The sequence below is a fragment of the Protopterus annectens genome, chromosome 10.part0, assembly GCF_019279795.1.
Source record: "Protopterus annectens isolate FY-2018-M chromosome 10.part0, PAN1.0, whole genome shotgun sequence".
Classification (NCBI taxonomy): Eukaryota; Metazoa; Chordata; order Ceratodontiformes; family Protopteridae; genus Protopterus; species Protopterus annectens.
In genome coordinates, this window is record NC_056744.1 from 1,443,670,034 (window position 1) to 1,443,689,434 (window position 19,401).

A 19,401-nucleotide genomic window follows, 5' to 3' on the forward strand; every position below is an offset into this window, starting at 1 on the left:
CCTGCCACAAAAGTTGAACTGATTAAACGTGATGAGCCGACCATAGACTGGCACCCAAACTTTAACACTTATCAGGCAATTACACATGTGTATGCTGAGACTTTTAATGTTTCAAACTGCTGGATTTGCACAGCCATACTTACAGCATACGGGGGGTTATTAATGACTGCAGTCCCCCTAGGCGTCAATGAGACCTGGGAAAATTTGATTTATGACACTGTAGCTATTAAAGCATATGATAAGGTAGCATTGTATTTGCCTGTGACACAAGAGGGAATTGTATGTTTTTATGAGAATGACACAATTCAAGTGGGTTGGAGCAGGTGCAATGTGACTGTACATTACAAATGTTATACCAAAGCAAACAAAATGGGTACAGCTTGTAATTCAAGTTATGACTCATTTCTTGAGTCCATGCATAAGACTATTGAACAAGTGCAACGTAATCCTGTACTTTTTAAACAACTATCTATAATAGATAGGAAAATGTTTCATGCAGGGCAGCCATTTTGTAACAAAGTAACTACTAAGGTAGAGGATTGTTATTTTGTGTGTGGTAAGAAAGCATATAAATGGTTACCTGAGAATTGGCCCGGCAGTTGTTTTTTGGGGTACCTGGTCCCGGCCATACGACACACTGCAGTTTTGCCTCAGGGAAATATTCAAAATACCTGAGATGTGGCCAAGAAAGCTGTCAGGAAGCCTGAAAATCCAGTGGGACAGATCGAGGTGGGCTGGAAAGACCATCATACTGTGGGTACCAAACTGATGCACATGGACTTGAGTGATGCTGTTATATCGTGGGCAGGCATATTACCTGCATATGGCACAGTGAAATCGATTTGGGAGCTGCGAAAACTGTCTAAACTTCTCGAAGTAATGAGTAATGCAACTTTTTCTACTCTTGAATTAATAACTGATGAACTGAATGCTATGAGAACTGTAGTGCTCCAGAACCGAATGGCACTTGACTTCACCCTAGCGGCGAGAGGTGGTACGTGTGCTTTAATCAAAGAAGAGTGCTGTGCGTATATTCCAGATCATCAACATGAGATAAACGACCACCTTGAGGTGATACAGCAAGTGTCGGCCATGACCAAACCAGGCCCAAACCCTCTGACGGACTTTTTCCAGAATTTGTTTGGGGGGGGGTTCCATCCTAATGAACATCCTGATTGCCATTTGTGTGGGATTACTCCTATTAGGAGCATGCATTTGTTGTGGTATTCCCTGCATGAAAAAGTTAATCAAAGAATTTATAGATATATCAGTTTCTGAGACTTTGTATCAAAGTACTGAAATTGAAGAATTGTTAGAGTGTGAAACACTTTCATAAGTTTAAACTGAATGACTCTCTTAACTGCAAATCCTGAATGGAAGAGGTTAGGAGAAGAAGCAAACTGTTTATTCTTTTGAAAATAGAATTAAAAAGTATTAACAGGGGGGAAATGTCAGAAAAATATGTATTAATGTATGTGCTTAATGCTAATTAGAAACTAAATAAGTTAACACATTTTTCATTCTATTTTATATGCACTGTTTTACATACAGTTGAGTTTCATATGAGACTGAAAAGATGCTTTTTGAAACTGCAGTGTGCTTTCTGAAACTTGCAAGATGCCCTCTGACCTAGTAATTGCTAGCACAGCAATATTCATGTTTATGCCTTTTGGAAATGTACTTGAGAAGCAGGTAATTATCTGCTAGGTCAGGAAGAAATGAATGAACAATGCTATATTCTGTAAATGTAATGATTTTAAACAATCAGCTCTGTTCGAAGTATGAGAACATACACAGCTGCAGAAGTTAGAGATAACATAGACAAAGGACTGTTAGAAAAATGAACTGCAATCTATACTTGCTTTGTGCTCGAATTAGCCATAGTACCTTGAATGGTAACATTGCATATATCTAACCGGTGGTAGCCAAGGCCACATTGTTTTTCTTAGGAAGTTTCTCATAAAAATTGATAGTACCAGCAGAATATTGTAAAAACAATCACTACAAAATGATGATGACAAAACTTGTGATTCACTACGTCAGCTTGGTAGGCAATGTCTTATTAGAAAGTGTATAAAAATGTCTGCATTTCCTGATTCTAGTTAGACAAACTGTATTAGCACGTTTTTGTCTCCTTGCTGCAAGATTAAAGTGCCTTAGCCTGAACCTACCGTGTTTTGATCATTTTTAAAGTATATTTTTCCTTTGACAATTCACTTGCTACAGACTTCCTTTATACTTTTTTTCTGCATTATATTCACACAGTTCTTTTCCCAGTAACATGTTCACAGACTTTTGTGTAAGTATATGGCTTGTTAAATATTTTGCAATGCAAAAATGTGGGTGAGGTTTTTAACATTTGTTTTTTAAAGGAATTCAATTGAAGTAATTCTGACTGATTATTTAACTTAAATTGAAGCAATTAAAAAAACACCATGTGACCAATGGTTATTGTATTTAAGGGCATTACTTTTTTATGTTTGTATCTTGATAAAGCCTGGTAGGATCCAGGCGAAAGCGCTTGAGATATTCGATGTTTTTTGGGTTTTAAAGGTTATTAAAAGACTATAAACTACAGTTTGCTGCAGCCTGTTGTTTCTCTGCTGTGGACTTTGCTGTTGATGTTCACAGACAAGTTTGCAAACAAACTCCATAATCAAAATGCTTTCCTATGCATATCTTTTCTTGATCAAGGCAAATACAGTTTATCATATTTACTTCAAACCATGGACTTTCCATGCTTGCAAGCTCATACAAAAGTCATTCTCAATATTGCTCCATTCAATTAAGATGTCTCAAAATCTCATGTTTGTTTTTGTGCCAGCCTTGTTTTAAAAAACTGGAAATGTATTGACCACTGATTTCACACAGCCGCACATTTGTAAAAGGCAGCCATTTGGAAAGCACACTCTTAATGAAGTTGGATACAGCACCTGAAAATTTCAGTTGTTTCACAAAACACTGTTTCAATGATACCACAAATTGTGCTTTCTTTCTTTCAGCTGGCAGACGGTAATTGTTTTCAAAGAAAAAAATACTCACTTCTCATCAATTCTGTACATCTCATTTGTCCACAAATGTCAGCATTTAATCCTTAACCTTGTTTAATACAAATCTAACCAGTACATATCTTGGTCCGACTCCAGTAACATTCTGACTTCGTAAGTAATCTTTGGGGGCCTGCTCAATTCTTATTTGACTTGGAAATAATCTAGTCCATTCAGGCTTGAATACATATTGCAAAATTGTTATCTTTCATTTTCTTGGGAATTCCAACTATTAGGTAGTTAGTTTAGACAGTTTTCCACTCAGCTCAGTCTTCATAAAAAATATCTGCCGACATCTCAAGCACAGATTGAAAACAGACTTTCTGGTCCCTTAACTTGTCACAATATCTGCAGATTCTCAACAGCAGTCATTTGCAGGTTCATGACTTCAGTCATATCCCCATTCATTATTATCAGGGCTAAGAATTTATCCAGTCCTCATCATTCTTTACAACCCCAAAACATTCTTTCCCTGGTACCTGTGTTCAAGTTCAGCAGTAACATTCTCAACACCAGACAGTACTGCAGGAACCACAGCCTGTTCTTCGCACATCATAGTAAATGTCCAGACATTTGGCACAAAACAACTGCTTATTAGCTTTATTGTTCAGTCATTTGCCTAATTTCTGTCACATAGGTTATACCACAGAATGTGTTTTCCAAAAATATGGCACAAAACTACTGCAGTTTTCCACTTTACAAAAAATACCTGAAGTAATTGGGAAGTATTTGCTCTCTACCACACCACCATCAGAATTAATTTGAAAGTAACGTGATTAAATTTGCCCTGGAATTCTGTTAAGACTATGTACATTATTTTCATTTCTTTTATTCTAATATAAAGTGAATTTACTCAAGAACCATTACAATGTGCTCACAGACTGCTGAAGTGGTCTCCCCCAAGAATAACTCAAAATAATCTACTACCGGGAGTAGAAGCTTTGCTGAGGAATGTTTCAGGTGCTCCCCCTAGGTCATGCTGATCTAGGTCTTCAATTATTATAATCCCACTGTTTAATAACATTATTAGGCCAGTCCTGGTGTTTTTTGGCCTTCTGAGGTCCCATAAAAAATCATTCCTGGGCTATAGTTCTCAAGTTATAATATGGTCTTATTATTTAACATAATTATTCTAGCTGCTCTGGAATTTTCTGCCCCTTTGCTGTCCCACTACAAAGCATAATTGGGCTATAACTGAGAACACAGAATCCCACATAACTGCAGGTCCAGAATAGAAAGCAGCATTTTATACAAACAGTTCTTTCTGCTGTGTGGTAACTATCTTGGCATTTTTTACTCTACTTAGTGTGAAAGCATAAAATTACAAGATAAGTGTACTAAATTTAACACTATATATTCCAATAGTACAAAGAATATGTAGGACTCAATACATGGCATGGAAACAACTACCACAGGGATAGAGTTTTGGAATAGACCATATTGTCTTGGGAGTTTGAGTTCAGGGTTCCTGTAAAAATTCGAAATCTTTAGACGTGAAGCTGCTGTCATAACAACTGGGCAGGCCATTACTTACATTATTTTTGAAAATCAGTAAATAGTGGCTTTAAAATCTGGTGATAGCATTAAGCAACAGAAATCTCAGTCTGGATTCAGGATTATTTATTTTTCCCCATCTGATGAATATGCTTCCAGTTTCATGTTTTCAAGTTATTCTCAGCAACATTTGCTGATCTTTCCTTTAGAATGGATGCAATGAGTACCAACAAATCTTTAACTTTACTTACCTTTCTCTATCATTCATTAGATCAGTAAGGGGTGTCCCCTTAACCTTCCTCCTATACTTAGTACTTTTCAAATGTTACATGAAAAATCAACAACAAACATAAAAATGCAGTCAAGTGGGATCTAATTCTACGCCTGGAAAGTGGCACTCCTCTAATCTTCCATTCCTGTCAGTGAAACTTTAGCTGTCAAACTACACTACTAGTTTGACATTCCGACATCTACAGAGATAAACTAGTAGGGTATCACCCACACTTGAAAAATCAAATAGCGTACAAAGAAGACAGATCAAGAGGGTATCAGCTATAGATATAACAATACCAGATTTATTTTCAGTCTCATTACATGGTCATGGTAGACCATAATTTAGTACTACGGTTATCTTGTCTTACCTTGTCTACATTCATATCAAGATTCCAGTGTCCCATTTCTTTTATTTATTTTTTTTTGTTTACTGGGAAAGTCAAACTGGGTGGTAAGCCCCTTGCAGCGGCCTGGGGAAAAAAGGTTCGGTCCACAACATACTAAAAAAGTCACATATACATGTACAAGTAGTAAAAGCATTAAATAACAAGAAGCATTTACAGACGTGACAAAGTGTATTCAGATTTGCCTTTTACACCCAGTCGGCAGCCTGCATTTACTCTCTGGTAGACTCCTAAATAATTTAATCAAACAGAATCTTCTGCCAGAAGGAGTTATCCTGAAAACATTACCCACAAACAACCTACCTGGAAGTCCATCTAGCAATTGGCTAAGGTAGACCCCTAAATAATTTAATCAAACAGAATCTTCTGCCTGAAGGAGTTATCCTGAAAACATTACCCACAAACAACCTACCTGGAAATCCATCTAGCAATTGGCTAAGGTAGACCCCTAAATAATTTAATCAAACAGAATCTTCTGCCTGAAGGAGTTATCCTGAAAACATTATCCACAAACAACCTACCTGGAAGTCCATCTAGCAATTGGCTAAGGTAGACCCCTAAATAATTTAATCAAACAGAATCTTCTGCCTGAAGGAGTTATCCTGAAAACATTACCCACAAACAACCTACCTGGAAGTCCATCTAGCAATTGGCTAAGGTTAATATCTTAATACTGTACTGTAACCTATTTATTGTACACTGCTGACCTGGGTCAAAAGAGCACCTTGGTCTGCCCCCATAATAATGTGTTCCCCTGTTTATAATTATACTAGCTCCCCATAGCACTCCATTATTTCTCTTGGAATAATTATAACTAAACCCTGTATATTGTAGTTCTACCCTACCCTCTCACATATAACCTTGAAAAATACAATCTGACCAACAACCTGTAGATAACATTTACACTGTAAGAGTGTAAAGCATATCAGTGTAAAAAAAGGGGTAACAAATACAGCAAAAACACTCTGTCTAAACAACGTCCTTTCAGTAACACTAAACTCTTTCCCATAGCTACCAAAACCTAAGCATATCCCTAAGTATATACCTGTAGATGGTGTTAGCCCCTTAACTCCTCCCTATTTCATTACGCATGAGAGTTTTCAAATACTTCTACAGAAACCGCCATTTTTAAACTCCTGGTGCTTTCTGACCCAGTCGGCAGCCTGCATTTACTCTCTAGTATTTTATCTTTTTGTAATATGAAATAAAATAGTTCTTGTCTCTGTATTAGGTTAAGAAAAGCATATTTTTGCAGCTGGTGTGAATGTACATCATTGAATACATGAACGTAGCTTATGTATGTAGAATTTGTAGCCATTTGTTCTTAGCAACTGAATCAGTAACTCATCTTCCCATGTGCTTTACACATTTAGTAACTACTTAAAATGTATGGCATCCTGTAAATGAGACTGCATTCAGGGACTGTTTTCTGTTCTGAGTCATTATTTTAGCATTATTTGTTGTATTAGAAGCTCGTCATACTTTATTACTCAATGCAAGCAGAAAACGAGCATTTATGGAATACAGTCTAAGAATGATTGCATGTGTTGATTGTACTGCTGCATGAGGAACGGCAACTAGATTAAACACATAGTTGTTAGCATTAATGCAAATCAGCTTACTTACTAGAGTAAAAGTCAAGGTCTAATGTTTGCATACATTGTTTTTGACTTGTATTGTGAAAACGGAGCTTAAATTCAGTCTGTAGATAAACGGAGTTACTGTTTACCATAAATTATGTGGCTGAAGTGCATGCTAAATTGCCTGCTTGTTTGGTGGCTGGATTAATAGCCAGAAAGGTTCTCACTTCTGATCTGCTTTAATTTTAGGTAGACCCCTAAATAATTTAATCAAACAGAATCTTCTGTCTGAAGGAGTTATCCTGAAAACATTACCCACAAACAACCTACCTGGAAGTCCATCTAGCAACTGGCTAAGGTTAATACCTTAATACTGTACTGTAACCTATTTATTGTACACTGCTGACCTAAGTCAAAAGAGCACCTTAGTCTGCCCCCATTATAATGTGTTCCCCTGTTTATAATTATACTAGCTCCCCATAGCACTCCATTATTTCTCTTGGAATAATTATAACTAAACCCTGTATATTGTAGTTCTACCCTGCCCTCTCACATATAACCTTGAGAAATACAATCTGACCAACAACCTGTAGATAACATTTACCGTGCAAGAGTGTAAAGCATATTAGTATAAAAAAAGAGGTAAAAAATACAGCAAAAAAACTCTGTCTAAACAACGCCCTTTCAGTAACACTAAACTCTTTTCCATAGCTACCAAAACCTAAGCATATCCCTAAGTATATACCTATAGATAGTGTTAACCCCACTCCGCTCGCCCTCTCTGCACTTGGGCTTGCTACGCTCCCCACCCTGCCCCCAAATCCCACCCACCCCTAGTATCTCTACATTTATAGGTTACACAACCACACCTCTATTACAATATCCTATCCGCAGCACCATTTTTCTCCACCCACCCTGCTCCAATCCTCCCATCAGCTCCTCTCCTAATTATACTCTCTCCACCTTACTCTACTGCCTCTATACTTGCCTTCTGATCTCTGATATTCTGTCTTGTAAATCTTAGATCCTAAAAACCATACACCTTCTTTCACAATGTTATACTATTCCTTACTGCATATTCTGCTGGTCACTTATGCACTTACCTTCTACGAAAACAAATTACTTACTGGTTATCAGTACCCAAAAGGCCATACTATAACTCCAACTATACAACATTCCTCCTATAGTCATGCTAATAACATAGGGTCAAACTCAACAACTTGTTCTCTTTTCCAGCGTACTAATCATTGGCACATTAGCTCTAGATCTAAGCAATACTACAAACTCTTAAACAAACTCCTGAAGCTCATTATTAAGTATAGTCCCAGCCTTATTCTCAGTGGGGACATCCACCCCAACCCAGGCCCTTCCACATCTAATAGCAATACCCCTATGACTTGCAACCTCAACCATACAACTTTAAACAGTAGACTAGCTAACTCTCTCCTGGTCTGTCATCTCAATATTAGAAGTATTAATAACAAAATACATGAACTGCATGCACTACTGGCTGTCTACTCCCCAGAGATTCTCTGTTTATCTGAGACCTGGTTAAAAGCCAACACTACTGATAATGAAGTGTTAGCACCTGGGTATAACATACATAAGTTGGAACATGCTTACAGGACGGGGGTAGCAATACTCTATAAATCTGAATTGAATGTAATCATAAATGCTAATCAACCACCTCAGATTAATAATTCAGAAATTCTTGCCACCAGACTGCAACTTAACAAAAGTAAATGCATAAATATCATCTGTATGTATATCCCCCCCGGGTAATAATATAACCACACTTGAAGACACCCTACACTGGCTTTCATGTTACTACCCCCAAGAAACCCTGCTGTTTGGAGACTTTAACATAGACTGGGGCACCTGCTCCTTAGTGTCACCTACTACCCTCATTAACCTGCATGCATTCTCACAAACCATAACTACCCCTACCAGACTGAGTAAACCAAATCAAAAAGATAGTATACTTGACTGGGTACTCATAAATAGTAACCCCCAACTGTACACTGCCGGTACCCTCCCCGTTGACCTAAGTGACCACCTTCTCACTCCTCACTCAGAGGCACAGTAAACTAAACCTTAAAAAGGGCACAGTATACTCAAATCATGGGGTGGCGTAAGCCATACAGAATCGGGCTAGGCTTATAATTGCCCCAGGGCAGATAGCCTAGTATGAACCTATGAACCTATATAGTTAAACAAAAAGCCATTAATCCATAAATACCATTACTCAGAAAAGTCAGAAACAAAAATGACTTTGACCCTGCCAAATTTCAGCAGGAACTTAACTCCTGTAATTGGTCGATGCTAATACATCTCCCTCTGGAGGATGCAGTTGCATATTTTAACAACAAATTTCTTGAAATCCTTGACTGGCACGCACCTGCCCGCTTTAAGAGAACTAAAGCTAAAACTGCACCTTGGCTTTCTAAAATGTCTCTACTAAAAATCAACAACAGAAATAAACTTGGGCCAGATGGCGGTCCACTAAACTCCCCAATGATCATGTTAAATACAGACAGGCTAGGAATGAAACTAAACGATCCATCTTAAATGACAAAAAAACAGTACTACTGTAATCCGCAGACAGCCAGTCAGAACAACCCTCAGAAATTCTGGGCTGGTCTGAATAATCTGCTTCACCCCGGTAAAACATCTACCCCTATCCCGGCTGCTACTAGTGACAAATCCTCTGAGGATGTCCCAAACAGTTTTAACTATTTCTTTACTGAGACAATTCAAGCTCTAGCCAGCCAATTACCTCCTAGCTCTTCCAACCCTGATAGTGCCACCCATTTAAACTTACTCTCTTTCAGTTTCCAACCAGTGTCCACTTCATGTATTTGTAACAATCAAAAAACTAAAGGCCACCACACTCTCCGCTGACCAACTGCCTGCTGAATACCTTCAAAAATCAGCTGATGCTATTGCCTATCCAGTTTCTATACTAATTAATCATACCATAGCTGAAGCTAAAATTCCCACCATTTGGAAAACATCCTATGTAATCCCACTACATAAAGGAGGTTCCTCCACTGAATTCTCCAATTATAGACCAATAGCCATACTTTCTCCACTTGCAAAGATCATGAAAAAATGTATACAAAAACAACTCATGCACCACCTAATACAGCATCACCTCCTAGCCGATACCCAACATGGCTTCCATCCACACCACAGCACGACCTCCGCCCTACTAGCCTTTACCAATACTATCAATAACAACCGTAACAATAATCAAATATCCTCGTCCCTCTTCTTGGATCTTTCCAAGGCATTTGACATGGTGGATCATCAACTGTTGATATACACCCTGCAGACTTATAGCCTTAACTCTAAAGCCCTTCAGTGGTTTAAATCCTACCTCGGTGGGAGGCAGCAGGCTGTTATCTAGCAGAACAAGCTCTCCATCCTATTACCTACCATGCTTGGAGTCCCACAAGGCTCCATACTTGAGCCCCTTCTCTTTTCCATCTTTATTAACAACCTACATACTGTCATCCCTAATGTTAATTGTATCCAATATGCTGATGACTCCACCCTGATTTGTTCAGCTACATCTCCTGCAGACTTGAGGTTTGCTACCCAGTCCGCCTTTAATATTATAGAAAACTAGCTCTCTGAATGTCGATTGTTACTAAATCCCCAAAAAACTAGAATGCTGCTATTTTCACCCTCACAAAGGTCTACAACTTTTACCTTCACCATAAAAACAAAAGATGGGACAATTATCACCCCTGACCCTTCTACAAAACTACTAGGTGTCATTATTGATAACAACCTAAAATTTGATCTACACATTAATCAAGTGATCACGATCATCAATAAAAAACTCGGGTCACTATACAGAATAAAAGCCTTCTTAACCCCTCCAGCTAAGATTGCCATTGCCCGCTCACACTTACTCTCAACCCTACTATATGCATCCCCCCTTCTCTCTAATCTAAATAAGTCTGTACTTAACAGACTATCAACATGTTACAATCACATTGCCAGGTTTGCCACCGGCCTGCCTTTTAGAACACACCACTGCACCAACCTTAAACAACTTGAGTGGCTAGAACTTCCCAGTCTTATCCAATTTAACCTTTAGGTTGTGGCCAAGAAAATCCTCCTAAATCCAGATAATACACCTGCCCTTAAAAATATTATTACCCCCTATAGCAATTCAAGACTACTTCGATCCTCAAACAAACCACTAATTCAAACTATCAAAACTAGCAATGTAGCTGGTGACTTCCCCTTTGCAAACACTGTTGGCAGAGTCTGGAACCTACTGCCAGCTGAAATTACATTGCTCTCCTCTCTAACTCAATTTAAAACCAGACTCAAACAACATCTGGCTCTAAACTGGCTTTGCCACTGTAACAAGCCTGGCTAACTCATACCTCATATATAAATAAATTCTTAGTCAAGTTACTGTTAATCTTCTTTCTCTCCTGACTTTATCCAGGGGTTAACCCTTACCAGTGAAATTGTTATTCTGTCTTTGTCTTTGTAAATATCAAATCTGTAAAGTGTCTTCATTTTTATTTTAATTGTTGCTGTTTGTCTTGGAGCTTTTCTTCCTGGGCCTCTGCTGAAAATGGACATGATTCCAGTCGGACTATCCCGGTCAACAAATGTAAAAATAAAATAAATAAATAAATAAATAAAAATAAAGTCTGTTGTCTATATTTTGATCGCTTCAGTTTTTTTCACCTTTGCCTAGATGTTTGCATTTCACGACACAATTTAAGTTACCCCCAGACACAAATATCTTTCATATTTGGCATGTTTTCCTTAGAGAAGAACATTTTTTGAATAGTAACAATTTTGAATCCAGTTCAGTTTCTGATTACTGATTGGTCATATACTTTTCAGTTACAGCAGAAAAGAAGTGTTGTCCGTAGTCTACTTTTTAAATGCTGAGCTTGAATGTGTCCAGTAGCACTGTGGCTGTGATTAATATCACACTGCAATCAACACTGTCAACATTAATTACTAATGGAAGCAAAAATGAATCAAGTATGAAGACAGGTTATTTGCTACATTTACCAAGGGTTGCATGATTTCAAGCAGCCACTAGTACAAGGCTAGAGTGATATTTGGGTGTCAAATAATCACTGCACAACAGAACAATTTACCAGAATGTGTAACATCTTGATGAAAAAAAAATCTTATATTTGATTGAAAATGTTTACATAAATACTTTTATATTTCAGCATGAATGTAACCAAACAAGATTAACAGTGAACATTTGGGATGGATCAGCATGGCATTGATTCCATATATTTTTGTGCTTGTCCCAAGTGGGAAGTTCATCGGTTCAGGATTCAGGACTTTAAACATAGCTTTTCAGTTAGATATACAACTGTTATCAATTCTTTATTTCTGGTGTGGGGTACAAGACAGGATAGGGAGCTTCCTAACCATAACTTAAAAGGCACTCCTCACTCCCATTAAGCTTTAGTTGCTTGCCAAGAAAATATTGGAAATACAATGATATAACAAGTTTACAGGAATTACAAAATCTGATAACAAAATTGAGTAATGCATAACAGGCTTATGAAGGGGAAGGCTTGACATTTTTTTTGAATAAACTACTTTCATACTATCAACATTTATGACAGCTATTCTGAGTTTCAGAGATATAATAAAAGAGTTTAGTGTTTTGGGGATGTTGACTGTGCTGTTTTGGGGTGCTGGAAAGGTGGGCTCCCTCCGCAGGTCTCCGTGTACTTTGGCTAGAAAGATGATTAACTTTTAAGAGATCAAGTTCCAAATTTCAAGAAAGGATGCAGTTCTTGACCACATATACTAATGACAATAAGAAAATTATACAAATTATAGGACAGCATTGGCCGGTATTGACGGTGGATGAGAGAACAACAAAATTAGTAGGAGAAACTCCAAGATTTATTTATAGAAATAACAAAAATCTTAAAAGGTTGTTATGTAAGACACACAAGAAAGAGATGAATTTAGTTCCAGAACCTAACATCAAAGGAATTTTTGCATGCAATCAATGTAACATGTGTCAGTTTATTACAGGGGTTCAGGAGTTTATGCATCCAACTTTGAAATATGAGTTTAAACCTAGTTTCTATGCCTCATGTAATACTTGCAATGTCATCTATTTAGCAACATGTGAAAGCTGCACAGCATTCTATATAGGACTCACAAAGAGAGAATTCAGAAAGAGAATATATAATCACATATACGATATAAAGAAAAATAATGAAACTAATGCGCTGGCCAAGCACATAAAGCAATATGCATCACACAGCTTTAGGTTCAGGATATTACAAATAATTGAAAAGGATAGAAATGGAGGAGAAACAGTGAATATCCTTGAACAAAGGGAACTATACTGGATTCTAAGGATGAGAGCACACTATCCACCTGGTCTGAATCAGTATGTTCCTATGAGACCTATGTTAAGATAAGATCAGTAATGAAGGTTAGATAGGTTGGTTTGCATATTTTGGTCAGTGTAGATTATGTGTGATGATATACAGGAAATTCACTCATTTGTTTTTATGGGTTGATGTTATATATATATATTCTCCTATGGACTCTATGTTGTGATATTTAATGAATTATTTCTACATTCACATTGTAGCATCAATGATACAATAAATTTAATATTTTGTATATATATCTTTCATACATTTCCTTATTTATTTATATATATAGGTATTTATACATATATATACATATATATATCATATATTTTCATATATATCTATATAAAATATCTTGTTAATATTTTATATTGAATGTATACATGTTTACAGGGCTATTGGCAATTGATTAGTTTATATTATCATATTTATATATTATGTTATTTCATACACTAGATGTGCTATAAGATATGATCTAATAGCTTAGAAGCAGTTTGCTGGATCCATAAAAAAGATCTACTTCTATGCATAATGGTCTAATGACATATTCAGCAATAAATGTAGGAAATGACATGGAGCACTCAGCACTTTATGTAATAATAGTTATGTTGATATATGTAGTTACCTATTTATTCATTCATATATTCATTCATATTTTTATCTATTTATTTGTTTAATTAATTCATCTATATATTTATTAGTCTATATATCTATTGGTTTGTATATGGGCCAATATATACATGTCTGTCAGGTACTAATATACATTCATAAGACATAAAGTAAGAAGTTGAAGTGATAGAAGGCAATTTGGACCTGCCATGATATGTATCCTAGTAAGGAACAATATAGAGCACTATGCACTTTATTATAATAATATATCGTTTTTTACATATAAGTATCTACATATATATTTATTTGTCCATTTGTTTATCTATTTATTGATTTATTTATTATTACTTTTTGTATCAATTGACAGACAAGAATTGATATGTATATATTATTGGTTATGCAAAATATATGAGAAGTAGATAAATCAAAGTGTCAGTTAATGAGGCTTCTGACTTGGGATAAGGGCTAGCTATGCAAAGAAATACTTCGAGGTTTACTGATGCATACTTTTGCTAGACTGTTTTATTCTTTTTCTTTTTCTTTTCTTTTTGGTTTATATATGCTGTTTTATCTTACTGTTTATTGGTCTTATTTTATTGTATTCTATTGAATCTAATATGACTACATACTGTTGATTTACTTACTTATATACATCTGATATATAAGTATTTTATATATATGTATACTCTGATATACAATACTGCAGAACAGAGGAAAACTGATCTATTGGATTAAGTATAGATCCATTGTGACTTTAAGAGCTAGTTATACTGTTTGATAGAGGCAGGTGTTTTTAATTAGCAAGGTAATTGCATTAATTAAGGGATGTAATATACTATTTAAACTGAGCTGCTTCAATGTATATTGAAATCTGATGAAGCGTATGATGAATACGTGAAAGCGCTCATTTCGTTGTTCTCTGTTTTTTGGAATAAAGAAGAAGTTTTGCTTTATCCTGGACTGATTTTCATTCTGTGAAAACAGTGACTGAAGTAGCCGTTTTGTTCTGGTTCACTTGTGTTCTATATTTGCATTTCAGCATGAATGTAACCAAACAAGATTAACAGTGAACATTTGGGATGGATCAGCATGGCATTGATTCCATATATTTTTGTTCTTGTCCCAAGTGGGAAGTTCATCGGTTCAGGATTCAGGACTTTAAACATAGCTTTTCAGTTAGATATACAACTGTTATCAATTCTTTATTTCTGGTGTGGGGTACAAGACAGGATAGGGAGCTTCCTAACCATAACTTAAAAGGCACTCCTCACTCCCATTAAGCTTTAGTTGCTTGCCAAGAAAATATTGGAAATACAATGATATAACAAGTTTACAGGAATTACAAAATCTGATAACAAAATTGAGTAATGCATAACAGGCTTATAAAGGGGAAGGCTTGACATTTTTTTCTGAATAAACTACTTTCATACTATCAACATTTATGACAGCTATTCTGAGTTTCAGAGATATAATAAAAGAGTTTAGTGTTTTGGGGATGTTGACTGTGCTGTTTTGGGGTGCTGGAAAGGTGGGCTCCCTCCGCAGGTCTCCGTGTACTTTGGCTAGAAAGATGATTAACTTTTAAGTGTTTTTCATGGTTTATCTGCCATGCTGACACACTACTGTATGAAGATTGTACATACTCTGTGATTAAAGCATTATTGACAATTGTTCACTGCTTTATACCTGATGGATATTCTTCTAATTTGTTGGTTTTACTGTTTGATAAAGTGACTTGTGTACATACCCTGACAAAAGGGTAGCACAAATACTTTCAAGAAAAATTAATTTGCTTAGGGAGCAACTAGTCTGTGTTTATTCATCTTCCCAAGAAGCCAAGTGTTTTGGGGTTGGGTCTGTAACTGGTTTGGTAACTCTGATTTTGATAAGATACTAGAAACAGTTTGAAATAGCTCTTTATCTGGAAAGTGTATGCATTTAAATTACTGTCATCCCACTGGATAAACCTGTTCTGTCTACCCACAGCAATTCCTTCTTTACATAAATATACAAATCACCATATCTAAAGGACTCTTAACATTGTTGCCATAGAGTCTTTCTTGTATATAGTTTTGCCAGTGGTGGCAGGACTCATAAATATTATAAGTTGTTATGTTTTTATTGCTTGTTGCCTAAAAATTCTACCAGGCCTGTCTGAACATTTGATAGTTTCGTGAAAAGATGGAATAACTAGAAAATAATATTATTTCTGCTGAATACATGAATTTAAGCGATACGAGATAGGAAGACTAAACAAAATTTTCTTTAACGTCTATTGATAATTCTTGGAAGCATCATTGTTTTAATTCAGTTATTTTCTCATTGTACCCCTCATGATAAAGTTGCAAGTGATTTTGCAAAAAATAAAGATTACAGTCTGCTGCTTGACTTTTTAGTTTCATTGTTTACCCAGTTTTTCTCTATAACCACATCCACAATATAATGTCATGGTAAGCACTGAGCAAATATTTGCATATAACTGCAAAGCATTATGAGTAGATAAATTTTATTAAATTAAAATAACTTAACACTTTTAGAGGAGTTGGATCTTAATTCAGTACTGCATCATCATGTGTTAAATTTCAGTGTCAGGTGTTCCATCTGCAAGTTGAGTACCTGCCTTTCTATGATGAAAAAAAATACTTGTGATGCATTTAACATGGAAGTACAGTAGTTTATACATTAATTTAGGTAGTGAGGCATTGTAGGATGTCTTTCATGATGCCATGGCAGGAATTTTCACCTCTAAAAAAATAAACAATTCAGATAAATGTCCTTAACAGCAAAATGAAATGCAAAAACAACACACTTTCTGCTCCAAAACCTGTATAATTTGACAGTGTATATGGTAAGGAGGTTATTTGTAGCATCAAATGTTTGTTGCTTAACACCTGCTACAGAACAGGACTAATGCATTTTAATCACTGTGTCAAGAATATAAGCTTTTAAGACTTCATGCATTTTTTTTTCCTGGCGACAAATAAGAATGCCTGCATATGGCTATACTAGTCACATTAGCTTAAGTATAGTACCAGCTGCATAGGCACACTTTTATACCTGAAAACTACTGAATCAGCACTCAAGTCTTAAAAGGCAAAACCTGTTTTTTTTTCCTTACAGTCAATTAAGCTTTGGGGGCTAAAGTATCTTGGGTAATCAAAAACGTACTGGGGACCTCAAAAACTCTAGGAGTTTCCAAGTTTTAGTTAATGGAACGTGTTTTTCTTTCTAAAGCAGGATGATTTATGGGCTGGGGACCAATGATGAGGAAAATCTGAATTCTAAGCTTTGAAAATTTTCAAGAAGAGGTGGAACTTTCTGCATGTATGTTAACCTAAAAAGCATTTAAAGAAATTGCCTCCCAACATGAGAAAGTTCCCAAACCAGGCTGACTGCAGTTTCTCCAGTTACATTTATATTTATGTTATTGCTACATTTTATGTCTTTTAAGGATGGCCTGAAGATTGTAGTATTTGTAATCAAAAATACTTAACTTAGTTGATGAGAAATTGATCTTTGAAACTGCATTCACTCTCATCAGATGACAAAGGTTAAGAATTAGCATACATCTTTCTTTTGTGTAAAACTTTTAAAGGTACCAAAGCAGATGTTTATTATGCGAGGATGAACTCTAACCTATGCTGGCAGATGAAAGCAACTTATCACTGGAATGGAAAACGTCTTAGAACAGGCTTAAACTCTACTCTGCCAGCATTCTGTAGTCTATCTCAGGAAGAAACAAATGCCCTTGTCTGCTTTAGAGATATGCAGATTTTCAAGCTCCTCCCCCACCCCAAGGAAATCTATAGGTCAGGTCCTTCCATTTCCAAAAACTTTTAGCAAAAAACAAAACCATGAAATGACTATTTGGATACTATTTTGAACACCGATAATCCTTTCATTACATTTGCATGACATAAATTGTTGACCTGAGTTCCTGAAGGGTTTTGTCCTGTCAAGATAGCATCTGAGCAGGGATGCTCCAGTTGAGTGATAAAGCTCTGACTAAAGCCTAGGTTCGATTAGTGGCTCAGACAACTGATGGAGTGTCAGGGAGAGGGAGATGGCTATGGCCTCCCTGGGTGGGAGGGTGCTCATCAATGATGCTCCCTAAAGGGCAGGCATGGTCCAAAGAGGTAAGTTACCCTCAGATGTAGTTGATGATTGTGGCTGTCAAGCATATAAAAGAAAACCTCCCTGGATGGAAGCACAGATAGGAGAGCCCCCAAGAAGCCCTTAGGATCCATGATCAGCCCCAGCAATACCAGAGCAAGTACTGGGATGGCTGGGTGACTCACTGTGGACATGGAGCAATGGGGACTGGGCCACTAGGATGAGATCGAAGGGGACTAAAAGAAGAAGTATCTGAGCTGCTGGCGGACATCAGGTGTGTGAAAAAAATTGTTTCTCCCTCATTTATATGATCTGGAAAAAAGGCAGAAATGAACAGCTTGACTCACAGTAAACTCTAAAACTACTTTAGGCACAGAAAAAAGCTTTGTTCTTAGAGAACCCCATCTTTATGAAAAATTAAAAGTACAGTTATATAAATCCTGCTTCCCTGTAACAGCAGATGTCTGAATTTCACACTACCTCAGTGAATTATGGATTCTGTGCCTGTACAAATCCACACTGGCTGTCAGCTTTCAAAAACTCAGAATTACCCCCCCTGATTCCCAGTAATAGGGGATGATTGGTCAAGCCTCTCCAATAAGACAAAGCCTAACCCCTGTCACAGAAAGTCAGTTGTTCAGTCTTTTAGTGCTAAGCAGGAAGAACCATGAAAGGCCAGAAGCAAGAATTGCCTGAAACCAACCAATGCGCAACCATAAAACACCAACATAAATAATCAAAACCAACCAACAACACAACACGGATGGATACATTCAAACTATATATTAAATAAAGAGGATGGTGGGTTGGTGCTGCCACTGAGTCAATGTGAAATTCAAACATCTACTGTTATAGATAAGTAAGACTAAGGTAACTTTACTATATTCATCATTCATACAGCCTCAATGGCATACGGGTAGATTCCCAAACTTACTCTACCTGATAGAAGGAAGAATAAGGATCCAATCGCTCCTTCAGAATGGTCCTTGTGAAGCCTGCTGTGGAACTTGAGAAAGAATTCAGTTTGTGGTGTTTTGTAAAGGTATGAACAGAGGATCAGGTTGCTGCCTCTAGAATGCTTCTAGAGTCCATGCCCTTCCAATACAACAATAAAGAGGATAAGGCTCTGGTGGAATGCGGCTTAACCTTGCCTGGAATAGATTTATTAAACTGGAAGTAACAAAAAAACAACAGAGGACAGTGAATGAGCAATCATTTGCTTACAGACAGCTTGACCCTTCTTAGCCCCAGAATAGGAAATAAACAGTTGTTCAGCTTTCCTGAAGGGCTTAGTTCTATCAACTTGGTACCTGCACTGCTTATGCACATCCAAGGTATGCAAAATGTTCCCTCCCTTGTTTTTAGGTTCTGGTAAGAAAACTGGCAGACTGATGGCTTCATTCAAGGCAAATTCAGAATAAAATTTTGGCATGAAAGATGGATTAGGGCTTAATGCAACCATGTCCCTTATGGAAAATCT